Raw genomic sequence first — 16,043 nt, 5'->3', positions numbered from 1 at the left:
CCTATCAGAGAGCTAAGAATACAAAGCAACCAAGAGAATGAAATGCCAATGAGTAACAAACCCCTCCAAGGAGAGATAGAAGTCACAAACTATTTCCCTTCTGGCAGAGCAAGAAAGGAAGAGACAGCTGCTATAAAGTTGGAGAGGGGGCTAAAATTTTAAAAAATTCTTAAAGGTCAAGTGTGGGTTAATGAAATAGAATTCCATACTATAATGCAGAATCTGTACCCACTCACCAGTTCTTTTTCACAAACTCTTCCCAGGTACTGTTGAGGAAGATTTGGGGCAGAACAGGAAATTTGAGTGAGGGCCCTTCACTGGTACCCATGTTCTTATTATGAACAAAGCTTCACCGATTTACTTGATTCTTATTCCATGAGAAACAAACCCTAAAGCTGCTGGGAGAAAGGCAGGAAACCCTCCCACTCTCAGAACCCTGGCAAAGATCCCCGCTTCTCAAGAGAAAAGGAACTAAAAGCTCTCTGCTACTGTGGGAGGGTTAAGAAACCCTCTCTAGCCCAGGATCCTGCATTGATACAAAGCAGTGTTCTCTTACCACTGAAAGTGGGGGGGTGGGAGTGGAATATGTCTCACACAAGAGCTCTCACAGATACAAGGCAGAGTTTGGTTGCTATGGGGAAAGGGACGGGAATATTGGAAAAGGGCCACAGCTAGGGCCCAAGGACACAGGGCTAAGACTAAAATTGAACAAAGAGAATGAAGACCCTTCCTGCCACCACCTCCACAAGCCTCACACCAAATAACAAGTAGCAGCGGTCTATATCTGAGGGGGAAAAGGGCCAGAGTGTGAAAAGAGACCCTATTGGTGATGCAGATGTGCAGGGCCTACTAAAAGTTGAAAGTGAACCATAAACTAAAGAAAACCCTCAGTACACCAAGCCCCATATTAAGCACAAGGTAAAAATAATCCATCACTGAATTTGAAGTCTATGGTTTACTGAAGTTAACTACAGTGACAACAAAGCTCAGCTTATCTACTGACGATACTAATTCAAGCCTCCAAACTAGCACCATGAAATAAGAAAAGCCTGGCTCATTTCAGAACATAAATACTATTTATCTCAGACTCACTATTCTTCTCCACATAATGTCTGGCAGTCAATCTGAATATGAGACACACAAAATAATAAGACAAAGCAAACCACCAACAAGGGATAAAATAATCAACAGAACAAGACCCGTAGGTGATCTGGATGCTAGACCTATTAGTGTCTTAAAAATAGCAAGGATTAATATGTTAGTTACTCTAGTAAGATAAGAAAAATGCATGAAAAGATGGAAAATCTCAGCAAAGCAATGAAAACTATAAAAAAGGGTCAAGTGGAAAAGCTAGAAATAAAAAGCATGATTTGAGTTGAGTTTAGACTTTGTTGTTGTAACCTTCAATAAATCTGAAATTTGAAATACCTGAAATAAAATTTTCAAAATAAATTTGAAAATAAAAAAGTCTTAAAATTAGACATAGCTTAGAAAAGAATAAGCAAATTTGAAGATAAGTCAAAAGAAATTATCCAAATTAAAACACAATAAAGGAGGGGCACCTGGGTGGCTCAGTCAGTTAAGCATCAACTCTTGATTTAGGTTAAGGTCATGATCCCAGGGTCATGAGATCAAGCCCCATGTGGGCTCCATGCTGAGTGTAGAGCCTGTTTACAATTTTCCCTCTCGCTCTCCTTCTGTCTCTCCCCACCCCCACTCTACAAACAAAACACACACAGACACACACACACATACACACAATAAAGGAAAAAACAGAGCAGAGCATTAAAAAAACTGTGGTAGAATGACCCAGCAATCAGATCACTGAGTATTTACTCTAAAGATACAAATGTAGTGATCCAAAGGGGCACATGCACCCGAATGTTTATAGAAGCAATGTCCACAATAGCCAAACTATGGAAAGAACCTAGATGTCTATCAACAGATGAATGGATAAAGAAGATGTGGTATATATATACAATGGAATACTATGCAGCCATCAAAAGAAATGCAATCATGCCATTTGCAACAATGTGGATGGAACTAAAGGGTATTATGCTGAGCGAAATAAGTCAGAGAAAGATAATTATCATATGACCTCCCTGATATGAGGAATTTGAGAGGCAGAGTAGGGGGGTTTGGGGGATAGGGAAGAAAAAAATGAAACAAGATGGGATCGGGAGAGAGACAAACCATAAGAGACTCTTAATCTCATAAAACAAACTGAAGGTTGCTGGGAGGAGGGGGGTATGGAGAGGGTGGTTGGGTATGGACATTGGGGAGGGTATGTGATATGGTGAGTGCTGTGAAGTGTGTAAGCCTGATGATTCACAGACCTGTACCCCTGGGGCAAATAATACATTATATGTTAATAAAAATAATTAATAAAAAAAACTGTGGTAGAATATCAAATAGTCTAATATACATATATTTGAAATTCTAGAAGGAAAAGAGAGAAAGAACACTACATAAGAGTTATTTAAAGAGATTATGAGCAGATAATATTTCATAATTAATGAAAGACAACAGCAGATCTAAGAAGCTCAGAGAAACACAGGCAGGATAAATACACACACACACACACACACACACACATACACACACACATCCTTAGGCCCATCATATTCAAACTGCTGAAATCAAAAAGAGAAAATCTTGAAGGCAGCTAGAGGGAAAAGAAATGTTACATACAAAAATACAAAGATAAAAATAACAGTGGTCTTTTGATCAGATATCAAATAAGACAGAAGACAATGGAGTAACATTCTTAAAATGTCAAAAGAAAAACGTCAACCTAAATTCAACACCCAACAAAAAATATCTTTTTATAAATAAAGGCAAAATAAAAACACTTTGAAAAGCCAAAATCTGGAAGAATCCATTAGAAGACCTGCATTAAAAGAAGAGTTAAAATGGTGTGCCTACATGGCTCAGTTAAGCCTTGGACTCTTGATTTTGGCTCAGGTCATGATCTCGGGGTCATGGGACTGAGCTCCACATCAGGCTCTGTGCTGGACATGGAACCTGCTTAAGATTCTGCCTCTCCCTCTGCACCTCCCTCCACTCCCTGCTTGCGTTCTCTCTCTCTCTCAAAAAAAAAAAGAGTTAAAGGAGTTTCTACAGAAAAATGGAGGTTGAGCAAAGGTGGAAATGTAGATCCACTAAATGAAATTGAGAGCACTGAAACTGGAAAAACAAAAATGTACGTAAAAGGGTTTATTTTCTTATTTTTATTCTTATTCAAATTGACTGTGCCAATGTACTGTGGAGTTCGTAGCGTATATAGAAGTAAAATGTATGACAAAAATAACACAAAGGTTGGGAGAGAAAAAACAAACATATGCTGTTGTGAGGTTCTTATACTAAAATGAGAAATGGCATAATGTTATTTAGAGGTAGATCATAATAACATAATAGGTGCTTTCAAAATTCCTCATCAGCCACTAAAAAACAAAAAATAGGTGTAACTAACAATTCAACAGTGGAATCATTTAAAAAAAAATTAAAAAGTACTCAATCCAGGAATACCTGGGTGGCTCTGTCCATTAAGCCTCTGACTTCAGCTCAAGTTGTGATCTCAGGGTCCTGGGATTGAGCCCCATGTTGAGACAGGCTCCGCACTCAGCAGGCAGCCTACTTCTCTCTTCCTCCCCTACACACCCCCGCTCGTGCGCTCTCTCTCTCTCCCAAATAAATAGATACAATCTTTTTAAAAATTTTTTAATTAAAATAAGAATATAAATCAATAAAATAGAAAAGATAAAACCAAACCATCTGCCTGGGGCATAACTGAAAGATAATATTTGTTCAGTTGCTAACTTATTGAGTATGAAGCTGAAGTCATGGCAGAGCCATCGTTTGTGCAGCTCAAGCCAATTTACAGAGGGTTTCCATATAGGTTTGCATATTTGATCACATAGTGACCCTACTGGGCAAGACTGAGGGAAATCTTCATTATTATTTACAAGTAGGTAATATTTACAAATGAGAGAGCCACATTAAATTAACTTGCCAAAGACTGAGCCAAGACATAATTTCAAAACTCTTGATCCCAAGTGCACTGTCTTCCCACTGTCTTCTCCTGATTCCTTATACTAAACACTGTAGAACTTTTATAGAGAACCAAAGCTTCTTATTCCTGCTTTCTGGGTGAACCCAGAAGTGAGGTAAATCAGAAGCAAAGTCAAAAAAGTTTAGACATGGCTAAATTATTGAAACATCAGAAATTTTTCTTAACACTTGAAGAAATGCCTTTTCTTACCAAGTTCACACATTTCAAAGACGACAACCCAGATTCTTCGTAAGCATTCCAAAAATATTACTTGCTGGCTGCAATTGGCTATTTATAATAATTTTTACTTGACAGGAAGACCTTTCCAACAGATAGTTAGACTCTCCGCCTGTAGATTTTAATAAATCCCAAATTATCCACCTAAGAAACGACATAGCTGGAAAGTAATTTGGATGAACTTTCTGTTCTATTTTGGGTAAGAGGAAGCCCGAGTTCTTGAAGACAACCAGGACTCTGAACTTATTTCAGTGCACTGTACTTTCAGAAAACAGTAATAATTAGAAAATCTCTGCTATGTTATACTCAGTCCAAATCTGCTTCCCTACATCTTACACCCACGGTAAATAGAGGAGCAGTTTAATGACAATAATCACATAGGTTTATTTCATCAGGAAACTCACGGGCACCACAGTCAAGATGTCCTTTTCAGCAGAAGCAAAGGCAGGTAACTCATTTCTGCTAACAGCCACTTGACTGAGCAGCAATCCTCGCCAAGTGAACAGTTGATTTCAACCATATAATTACTTATACGGATAGCTGCTAGACGGTACTATCTATGTAGGATGCAGAATTCAAACTACTTCCTATGCCTCAATGCCAGCCCTTTAGGATGTCTAGAGAGAAATGAAACAAATATTTATTTAGCTTATAGTGTGAATTAGGCACCATACAAGCCACCTTATAGAGGCACTCACATTTAATTCTTACAGTAATCCTTACCTTGTTGTTATTCCTCTCATTTTATGGATGAAGGAATAAAGTGTCAAAGAGGTTCATGATTTGGCAGAGGCCGTGAAGTCTATTAAATAAAAACTCAGGGCTTTGAACACGTCTCCTAAGTTTCAAAGCAGATCTTAATCAGTGCATCATAATGCCCCGATGGACCAAATGCAGAACCCGGGTTAGGCAACAATGAGAAATGGGCAAATTTATTACTAGTGTCTCCATTCTTTCTCCCCATCCACCTCACACCCCGCCAGCACCCTCCTATGGTCCATAACTATCCAAGTCCCCCAAACACTACCTGGTATGGGTCTGCCTTTCCCAGACTTGGCTCCCTGCTCTGGACCAAGCCCTTATCCTTGGCCTCCTTCCCCTTTGCCTCACTTCTCCGTGACCTGGTTGGCTAACCTCTAAAAACTTAACTCAATACTCCAACAGAGGTGTAAGGGTCACATTTTAAGAAGAGGTTTTTTTTTTTTTTTTACTGTGATAGAATGAAGGGAAGTTTGATATCAAAGACAGTAGACATTTCAGTCCCAATGTTTAAAACACAGCGCTCTAACAGGACCACAAAGGTGACCCAAACCAAGATCCTTTTCTGTGAAAACATTTCCATCCCTTCACATCTGCTTCCCTGGGGTGCTCATTCCCATGCAAGGTGAATATGGAGATCACACGAGACACTGCCGGCATCTTTAAGGCACAAGTCACATCTTGCTCATTTTCATGTTCCAGATGCTAATACAATTCCTGGCACATAGCAGGGGCTCTAGATCTTTGTTGAGTGAATGAAAGGAGGACTGAACAGAACCATGTGGGTTTGAGCAGATACGTCACTGACCCCCGCTCAGTCAAGTGAGCTCATTTATCTCTCTGGCCACTGTCCTAAGGAAGCAATGACATTAGCCATAACAAAAATATGCACCGCCATGTCTCCTTCATAGAAAAACAGTCTGAATAAACAGGATAGAAACTCCCGATAATAAGGAGACCTCATTCTTTTTTTTTTTTTTTAAATTTTTTATAAACATATATATATATATATATATTTTTCCCCCAGGGGTACAGGTCTGTGAATCTCCACGTTTACAAACTTCACAGCACTCACCATAGCACATACCCTCCCCAATGTCCATAACCCCCCCCAACCCCCCTCTGCCCAGCAACCCTCAGTTTGTTTTGTGAGATTAAGAGTCACTTATGGTTTGAGGAGACCTCATTCTAATGAGGGAAACAATCCAACTCTGTCTAAATGCTCAGGGATTCTGAACATGCAGAACTTAAGAAAAAAATACATCTAGACTTCTGGGCTCATCAAATCTTCAAAACCATGTCCTTTTTTCATGGTTTTGTCTCAGGTTTGGAGGCTTTGGGACCCAGTACTGTATGACCTATATGAATACAAACCCAGGATACAAAGCAATTTTACCTGTCATTTTCCCAATTTTACCTCAAACCCATTATCTGAATGTTGAGGTCCCTTCCATCCCAAATCGTGGATTTATCCAGTGATGTGCTGGCGCTAGCTCTCATCAGTTCACAAGGGCTGTTAGGTTTTCAAGAATTTTTCAAGGCTGTTGTCAAATATAGCCATTATTCAAAATTAATTTATATACATTAAGAAGTAAATGACAGTTGAGCCTGGAACAACATGGGTTTGAACTGCACAGATCTACTTCCATGTGGATTTTTTTCTAATAAATGCAGTACAGTCCTATAAATGTATTTTTTCTTCCTTACGATGTTCTTTTTTTAAGATTTTTTAATTTATTTATTTGACAGACAGAGATCACAAGCAGGCAGAGAGGCAGGCAGAGAGAGAAGGAAGGGAAGCAGGCTCCCTGCTGAGCAGAGAGCCCGATTCCGGGCTCGATCCCAGGACCCCAGGATCATGACCTGAGCCAAGGCAGAGTCTTTAACCCACTGAGCCACCCAGGCGCCCCTTCCTTATGATATTCTTAATAACATTTTCTTTCCTCTAACTTACCTGATTAGAAGAATACAGCACATAATATGTATAACATATAAAATGTGCGTTTATCAGCTGTTAATTTTATCAGTAAGGCTTCTGGTCAACAGTGGGCTACTGGTAATTAAGTTTTGGGGGATTCAAAAGTTACATGTGGATTTTCTTTTTTTTAAAGATTTTATTTATTTATCTGACAGAGAGAAAGAGAGCTTAAGTAAGCAGAGCAGCAGGTAGAGGGAGAGGGAGAAGCAGGCTCTCCCTTGAGCAGGGAGCCTGATACGGGGCTCAATCCCAGGACCCCAGAATCATGACCTGGGCCAAAGGCAGACGCTTAACCCACTGAGTCACCCTACATGTGGATTTTCAACTGCATGGGGTGCGTGAAGGGCGATAGTCCCCCTACCCTTGTGCTGTCCAAGGGTCAACTGTATGTTAAAAACAAAGGTAACAAATATTCAAAACTTGTCACTTCCTAATTATCGTACTGCATTTCACTGTTACATAAATGCTTTTGAGGTCATTTCTGTCTATGGCAGAAATACTACATAATGGTGGGCTGTGTCACATCCCTTCCTAACAGCATGTTCTGTGACATCACCTTGGTACCTTGAAATCTGCCATGCTGGGAGTACTTATACCATGAAGACTGGCAATACTATAAATAAGGGCTTTCTCCTCCCACAGACCCAGTTGTTAAACACTTATCAGCACATCACTGGAATTATGCTGTCCCAAAACTTTTAGGGTCAGAGGAAATGGTCTAGCCACAGAGGCAGGCAAGAAAAGAACGGGCACAGTCCAATGAACTGACGCCATTACTTCTTGCTGTCACAGAGTCACAGTTGAAGACTGAGTCTTTGTGGTCACTGGGGATGCTAATCTACTTGGTGATGATTCCTGACTCTGATCCAAATCCCAGCATAAGGCACATGGCACAGCTCTTCAACAGAAAATAATCCTATAGTCTGAGGCCTGGATTGACCAAAGACCCCATCTTTGGACCACAGAGGTGTGGTTCTACATGCTCAGCCCTTGGGATCCACATCCACGCCATCTTAGTGTGCCGGCTAATTCCAGAACCTCCATTTTCCAACTTGATTCCAAAGGGTTTAACATAAGTATTGGGCGGGTTTTCTTTTTAATCTGCAAAATGCAAAGAGCTCTATTGCACTGCATTTCCCTCGATAGGAAGGTTACTTGTCATCCCCCTACCTTTAATAACTCTGGGGGAGGCCTCACCCACCCTTCTAAAAAAGACTACACTTGATGACCCAAAATTGAATTACTGTCCCAAGAGAAACACTAAGTATTTTTAAGATGCTTACACTCACTATCCTCAATCAGGGGTGGGGTTAATATCAAGTATTCTAGAGTAAGACGATTTCTTAGCTCTTCATTTACTAAGGAAGAAAAGGAGCAGAGAACAGAGAATTTTAATCTTTGCAAGCACTTAGCTGTCATCAGATACTCCAAGAAAATACCTGTCTTCAAACAAGACTCCATAACTTACTCATTTTTTAAAAAGTAAATCATTTTGCATACATTTTACTCTAGATATAAAACCTGAAGTTGAGAAAAATAAATCATGCATTATAGCATAGTTAGTTGCCAAAGCACTTTAGCTCATATTTTAAACATTGTTTTCCACCCATATCCTGTGAAGTATGTTCTATGAATTGTGTTTTACAGAAGAGAACACGGAGGCCCAGAGATAGCCAAGTGGCTTTCCAAGGTTACATAACTGATGAATCCAAAATTTTTGCTCCTGTTCCAAATCAGAATTTCCTTTCTAACATCCTTTCTCAAGAGATGGGAATAGAACCAATAGAGTCCTCTCCTCAGCATTCCTTATTGCTGCTTCTGCCATGCTTATTTCCATACCATGCCTTTGCCCATGATAATATCTTTACATGAGATATCGTCTTTCCTCCTCTCTAGCCTTCCAGATCTAATCGATCCTCAAGACTTAGCTGGGGCTCAGTCACCCAACTAGACACCCAACATGCTTAGAAGAGTGACTAGAGGGATTGTTCATTTATGAACCCCTTTTACTGATTAAAATTACAGTCTTACATTCCACATTATGTATAATAATGTATAATCAAAATGTTTCTAGTATTTATATGAAGTTAAATCTCTTCTAGCTGGGGTTGAGGACCCCATAGCTCAGGTGATGTTTGAGTTAGGGCTAAGGTGAGAAGATGCATACAGAATATGTAGAAGAGAAAATTATATTAAGAATGGCATTTTTCAAAAAAAAAAAAGAATGGTGTTCTTCTGAATACATGAGCAGAGGTGAAATTTAAAAACTTGTTGGCAAGGATGTGGAGAAAGGGGAACCCTCTTTCACTATTGGTGGGAATTGCAAGCTCTGGTGGGAATACAGCCACTCTGGAAAACAATATAGAGGTTCCTCAAGATGTTAAGAATAGGGACACTTGGGTGGCTCAGTTTATTAAGCACCTGCCTTCCGCTCAGGTCGTGATCACAGGGTCCTGGGATCAAGTCCCACATCAGGCTCCATGCTCACTGGAGCATCTGTTTCTCCCTCTGTCTGCCACTCCTCCTGCTTGTGCCCTCACTCTCTCTCTCTGATAGATAGATAGATAGATAGATAGATTACATTAAGAATAGAGCTACCCAGGGGTACAGGGTAGCTCTATTCTTAATGTAATCTATCATCTATCTATCTATGTTTATAAAAATAAAATTAAATAATAATAATAATAATAAAATAAAAAAATAGAATAGAGCTACCCTACAACCCAGCAATTGAACTACTAGATATCTACCCCAAAGATACAGGCATAGTGAAAAGAAGGGGCATGTACACCCCAATGTTCATAGCAGCAATGTCCACAAAAGGCAAACTGTGGAAGGAGCTGAGATGCTCTTCAATAGATGAATGGATAAAGAAGATGTGGTACACGTATACAATGGAATATTACTCAGCCATCAGAAAGGATGAATACCCACCATTCGCATCAACATGGATGGAACTGGAGGTGATTATGTTAAGTGAAATAAGTCAAGGAGAGAAAGACAATTATCATATGGTTTCACTTATATGAGGAACATAAGCAATAGCACGGAGGACCATAGGGGAAGGGATGGAAATCAAAAGGGGGAGAAATCAGAGAGGGAGATAAATCATGAGAGACAATGGACCCTCAGAAACAACCTGGGGGTTTCAGAGGGGAGGAGAGTGGGGGGGAGGGGATATCAGGATGATGGGTATTGAGGAGGGCACGTGTTGTGATGAGCACTGGGAGTTATACTTAACTAATGAATCATTAAATACTACATCAAAAATTAATTATATCCTATACAGTAGCTAACTGAACATAATAAATAAAAAGAAATTTAAAAACATAATGTTCAATTACAAGATTTAATGGAAGACTAGTAGGCAATAGACTTAAAAATAAAAAGATGAAAAGAATCTAAGTGCTTTAAATAACTAAAAGTATTGGGTGAAACCCTTCATTTTTAATTTTTTATTTCGAATTCAGACTTACAGAAAAGTTGCAAAAGTGGTACAGAAAATTTCTGTGTACCCTTCACCTAGTGTCCCCTGATGTTAACATCTTAAATAGCCATAGTGTAATTCCCCAAACCAGAAAATTAACATCAGAACAATACAAGAAACAATGGTTTTCAAGACACTGGACATCAGGGGCACCTGGGTGGCTCAGCAGGTTAAGCCTATGCCTTCAGCTCAGGTCATTATCCCAGGGTCCTGGGATCGAGCCCCGCATCCCGCTCTCTGCTCAGCAAAGAGCCTGCTTCCCCCCACTCTCTCTCTCTCTGCCTGCCTCTCTGCCTACTTGTGATCTCTATCTGTCAAATAAATAAATAAATAAAAATCTTAAAAAAAAAAAAAGACACTGGACATCAGACGATGAATGACAGTGATCTCCAAGAAACAGGAAACAAATGAGGTGAGCCCTACAATTGCCTGGGCTTACTGCCTTGAGAAGATTTCCAGGTCATGGCACAGGAAGGGTGACTGAGGCAGAGCCAGGGGATGCTCTGAGTTGAGACAGGACTGAGAGTTTGGGGGATCAAAGCAGCTGGAGTTCATTGGATAGAATGCTAGAGCAGAGAGAGTTGTACAGACAGAGAATCCCAGAAGTCTGCAGAGGGTCTCCCCAAGCTGTTCGGCAGAGTAATGATCACTGCATGCATAATGAAGAACGAACCATCCAAGACAAGATGAAGGATTGTCCAAAAGATCAGGAGAGGAAGCACTCATACAGAGCAGAGGGGAGAACCCATTCCCACCAGCCAAGCCAGACAAACTCCTTTAGGGACAAACTCTAGGGAAAGTCTAGCCTCAGTAGTGGGAAATTAACCAGCCCTGCACTAAACACTGCTCCAGACCCACCTACCAAATTATAAAAGCAAGACTGGAAAGGATCAAAGTGTTCCTAAGCAACTTTAACTGCCTCCCAGCACAAAGCTGAAAGAGATGTATATAGGAATACAAAAATATCCATTGTTCCCTTGCTTTGTATGTTGGTTTTGAAAGTCTGTGGTAGTCTTGGGGTGCCTGCCGGGGTGGCTCAGTTGGTTGAGTGTCTGCCTACTACCCAGCTCATGATCTCCAGGGTCCTGGGATCAAGCTCAAGCCCCATGCCAGAGCTCCCTGCTCAGTGGAGAGTCTGTCTCCCTCTTCCTCTGCCTCTCCCTCCCCTCCATCAGCTCCCCCCCCCACACCCCCATTGTGTTCTCTCTCTCTCTCTCTGGTAAATAAATAAAATCTTTAGAAAAAAACAAAGTCTGATGCTACTCTAATTCTTTTGTCTTTTTAAGCAATTTTATCTTTTTGTCCAGAGACAGACCTTGAGGATTTTATCTTTATCGCTGAGAACTATTATTGGACCAGGCTGTGTCTGAGAATTGATAGTTCTGGGTTAATTTTGCCAGATGAGTCCTTCCATGTGTTGATTTGGGTCTTTTTCTACTTCTGGAAGCTTTCTTGGATTACAATTTTAAATATTAGATCTGTTCCATTGTTTTATTTTTCTTCCTTGGGGTCTCAGATAACATGAATATTATTCTTTCTTTGCCTGTCTTCCATTTCTATGACTTTCTGAGTCTTTTTACTTTTTTCTTTACTCATTACTATTCCCTTGGTTGTTTTCCTGCCTGTAATTAAATGTTCATTTGGTCCATTTTCCCTTGTGCATCTTGTAATTTATTCTTCGTTTCTGAGATAATTTTTTTCTTCCATTTCTTTCCTGAGTTTAATTAACTCTTTTCTTTTTATCTTTCTTCCCTTTTTTTTTCCTTCTCTCTCTCTCATTCTTTTTTTTTTTTTTTGGCCCTTTTCTGCTTTTGTTTTTACATTTCTGATTTTAAACGGTTTTTCATATCTGCCAATGCTTCTTTCAGTATATTTCATTCATTATGGGAGTGTAGACTTACAATTTTCTTTTGCTTCATGGTTATTTTTCAGGAGGGGAATTTTCCTCTGTTGATTTGCATGCAAATTCGTTTCCTGATTTTCTGAAATATTTCTCTGTAAACGTTCCTTTGTTCATTTTTATGATATTGCAGCATTTTAGAAGATTCCTGGTTTAATTCCTTTCAACGTAAAATGTCCACATACTTTAGTGGGGTTTTGTCAGACTTTTAGTGGTGGGGGGAGGTTGCGAGGCTTCCAGGTTCTTTATTCTCTTTTCTTTTATAGGGTATGAAATTTCTCCCTTTTTCTTTTTTTTTTAAGATTTCATTTATTTATGTGACAGAGAGATCACAAGTGGGCAGAGAGGCAGGGGGGGGGGTGGGGGGTGGGAGAAACAGGCTCCCTGCTGAGCAGAGGGGCCAGATCCCAGGACGCTGAGATCATGACCTGAGCCGAAGGCAGAGGCTTAACCCACTGAGCCACCCAAGTGCCCCTCCCTTTTTCATCTTTTCCCCTTTACCACTTGATTTCCCAAGGATAATTCTTCCTTCACTTTTGGTTTTTTTCTGCCCCCAGAAGCTTTTTTTCTCCCAGAAGACTATGCTTTGAAATCAGGTTTTTTAGGTTGTTGGGGGGTTTTTTTGGTTTTTTGTTTTGTTTTTTTAGATTTTATTTATTTGTCAGTGGGGAGAGAGAGAGAGAGCAGGAGGAGCAGTTTGCAGAGGGAAAAGCGGCTCCCTGCTGAGCAAGGAGCCCGATGTGGGACTCGATCCCAAGACTCCGGGATCACAACCGGAGGCTGAAGGCAGAAGCTTAACTGACTGAGCCACCCAGGCATCCCAGGTTTTTCCTTTAAAACAGAGTCTATCCAGGGACACCTGGGTGGCTCAGCTGGTTAAGCGCCTTTCAGCATAGGTCATGATCTCAGAGTCCTGAGACTGAGCCCCACGTCAGACTCCCCACTGAGGGAGGTGTCTGCTTCTCTCTCTCCCTCTGTCCCTCCCCCTGCTTGTACTTTCTCTGTCAAATAATTTTTTAAAAAGTCTTTCAAAAAAAAAAATAGAGTCTATCCCTTTAAATTGCCCCAATTTATTTACCCCATCCTATGATTTATGGGTACAAAGGAGAATTAGAACAATATTATGGCATGAGGCTCAAAGAAGTAAAGTTTAAAGCAGGAGATGGTCAACACAAAAACCTCAGAGAAGCTAAAGGTTGTGAGATCTGACAAAGGAGAAAAGTCTGCTGGGTGTAACAAGTATGTTGTCCCAGGTGACTGTAGACAGAACAGTGTCAGGACCATGCTAGAGATGAAAACCGTATCATAAGACCTTCAGAAGTGAGTTGATAATCAGACAATACAAATCACAATACATTTTTTAAGATTTATTTAATTATTTGAGAGAGAGAGAATGAGCAGGGCAAGGGGAGGGATGAAGGTGAGGACAGAGGGAGGGAGGGAGAGTCTTAAGCAGACACCCAGCTGAGCATGGAGCCCAAACACAGGGCTCACGATCTTATCATGACCCTGAGATCATCACCTGAGCAGAAACCAAGAGTCAGATGCTTAACCAACAGCACCACCCAGGTGCCTCGAATTACAATATATTCATGGAACTCTATTAATGGCTTCAACTGTAAGAAGCAGAAAAGAATTAATAGAAAAAGAAAAGGCAGCCAAGCGAAAGCTTTTTCCAAATGGAGGAGATCCATGCTTATCTCAGGGAGACAGAAGCATGCCCCCAAAAGAGACAATGTTAGAAAACAAGGGGTTAAGTGCAGTCGTGATGCTCAAAAGGTTAACAAGATTCAGAATGTCCCTTATGAAAGGAATTAAGGATTTCTGCTTCTGAGGGGGAAAAAAAAAATCCTGACAATCTTTCTTCTACAGTGCTGCATAAAATATTACGAGCATTCTTTAAAAGTGTGGGTGAGGGTGGCAGGGGGTTGGGTGAGCCTGGTAATGGGTATTGTGGAGGGCACATATTGCATGGAGCACTGGGTGTGGTGCATAAACAATGAATTCTGGAACACTGAAAAGAAATAAAATAAAATGAAAAAAAAAGAATATAAAAAAATAAATAAAAATAAAAGTGTAGGTGAGTTTGCAAGAAAATAAAATTCTCTGTTTCCAGAAACAAGAAGTTCCTGAAAACCAGAGAGGTAAGCCTCCCAGTTGCCATCACTCTGCAAGGCCAGAGGAAGGGGGGACACCTTTGTTTGGGGTACCTTAGGGGTTTTGATATTTTTGTCTCTGTTGGAAGTAGAATTCAGGCCTCTGTTTCAACCTAGGCCCCTTTAAAGATGTACTCTCAAAAGCGGTGGATTAGGGGAAAAACAAACCAACCTCAGAAAACACCTCAAAAAAAGTTATCTTTTTCAGGCCTAACCCTGAATGAAAAAAAAAAGCCTCTCCTATAAATGGGTATATCTGGGTCTAGGCCATACACAGATATTTGGTTTAAGTTTGTACTATCCACATCATGTGCTAACTCCTTGATTCAACAAGTCAACATAAAAGTATGTCCCAGGTTATTAATATCCTGGAATACTAAGGTCAGACAACTCTGAAAGGCTATGTTCCCAATCCCAGCCACACAGGAGTCCTACAGATAAAGTACCAATGAAGATACACTTGAGCCCACTAATTGGAAAATACATAAGCAATATTTTATAAATATAAATCATTCCACAATGGGAACAATAATAATAAACTAGGATTAGCTCTGCAATAAATTCAGATAATTAAACAATCTGAGTAAGACTAGAAAACAAGTATGTTTAAAATGGTTAAGGACAAAACAAGTAAATTTTTTATACGGTTAAAGACATAAAAAAAGATATGCAAAAAGCTTAAGAGCAGTATACTGTTTAAAAATTAAAATCAGGAAGAAAACTCAGAAAGAAGACACATTGAATACAAATAAGTAAAATTTCTAGGAATAACAAAATATATATATAGCCATTGGAATTATAAAATTCAGCAAATGCATCAAATAGCAGAGTCAACATAGAAAAAGCCAGAATGGATGTACACAAAGATAGAGCTGAGGAAATTGCTCAACATGAATCTCAAAGAGACAAAAAAAAAAAGATGAAAATATCAGGCAGAGGTTAAGAGACAGAGGATAAAATAAGAAGGATGAACATAGACCTAAATGGAATTCTAGAGGGGGATTCAACCAAAGGAAATATGGAATGGAATTTAATTTTTTAAGATCCAAATGAATCTTAAATTGCTTGAATTTTAAATTGTTCAAGTTGGAGCAACTGTATGCTAACTCTTCTCTGATTATCCCGATCTACATTCTTCTCTCTTTTCTCTGAAGTTCTTTGGTAATTACAATCCATACATCACAATGTACCATCTAATTACATACTGTCTTGCTGACAGCGACAATGGCTTCACACATGCTAGTCATATCTCCCTAACTAAACTGGGGGATTCCAGACAAAGAGGCCATGTCTTTCACTTCTATTCCCTGCAATGCCTGGTATCACTGACTCTAAATTAGAATTTAATGAGGGAAGTAACAGAATTAAAGGTAAAAAAAAGAAAACCTATATTTTAATCCTTTAATATAGAATACTTTATTTTAACAAAGGCATATTCATTTATCTTTTTTGTAGACAAGACATATCCCACAACA

Source organism: Lontra canadensis, unplaced genomic scaffold (assembly GCF_010015895.1).
Source record: "Lontra canadensis isolate GAN:19392208 unplaced genomic scaffold, GSC_riverotter_1.0 scaffold39, whole genome shotgun sequence".
Classification (NCBI taxonomy): domain Eukaryota; kingdom Metazoa; phylum Chordata; class Mammalia; order Carnivora; family Mustelidae; genus Lontra; species Lontra canadensis.
Note: the sequence above shows the minus strand (reverse complement) of the source record.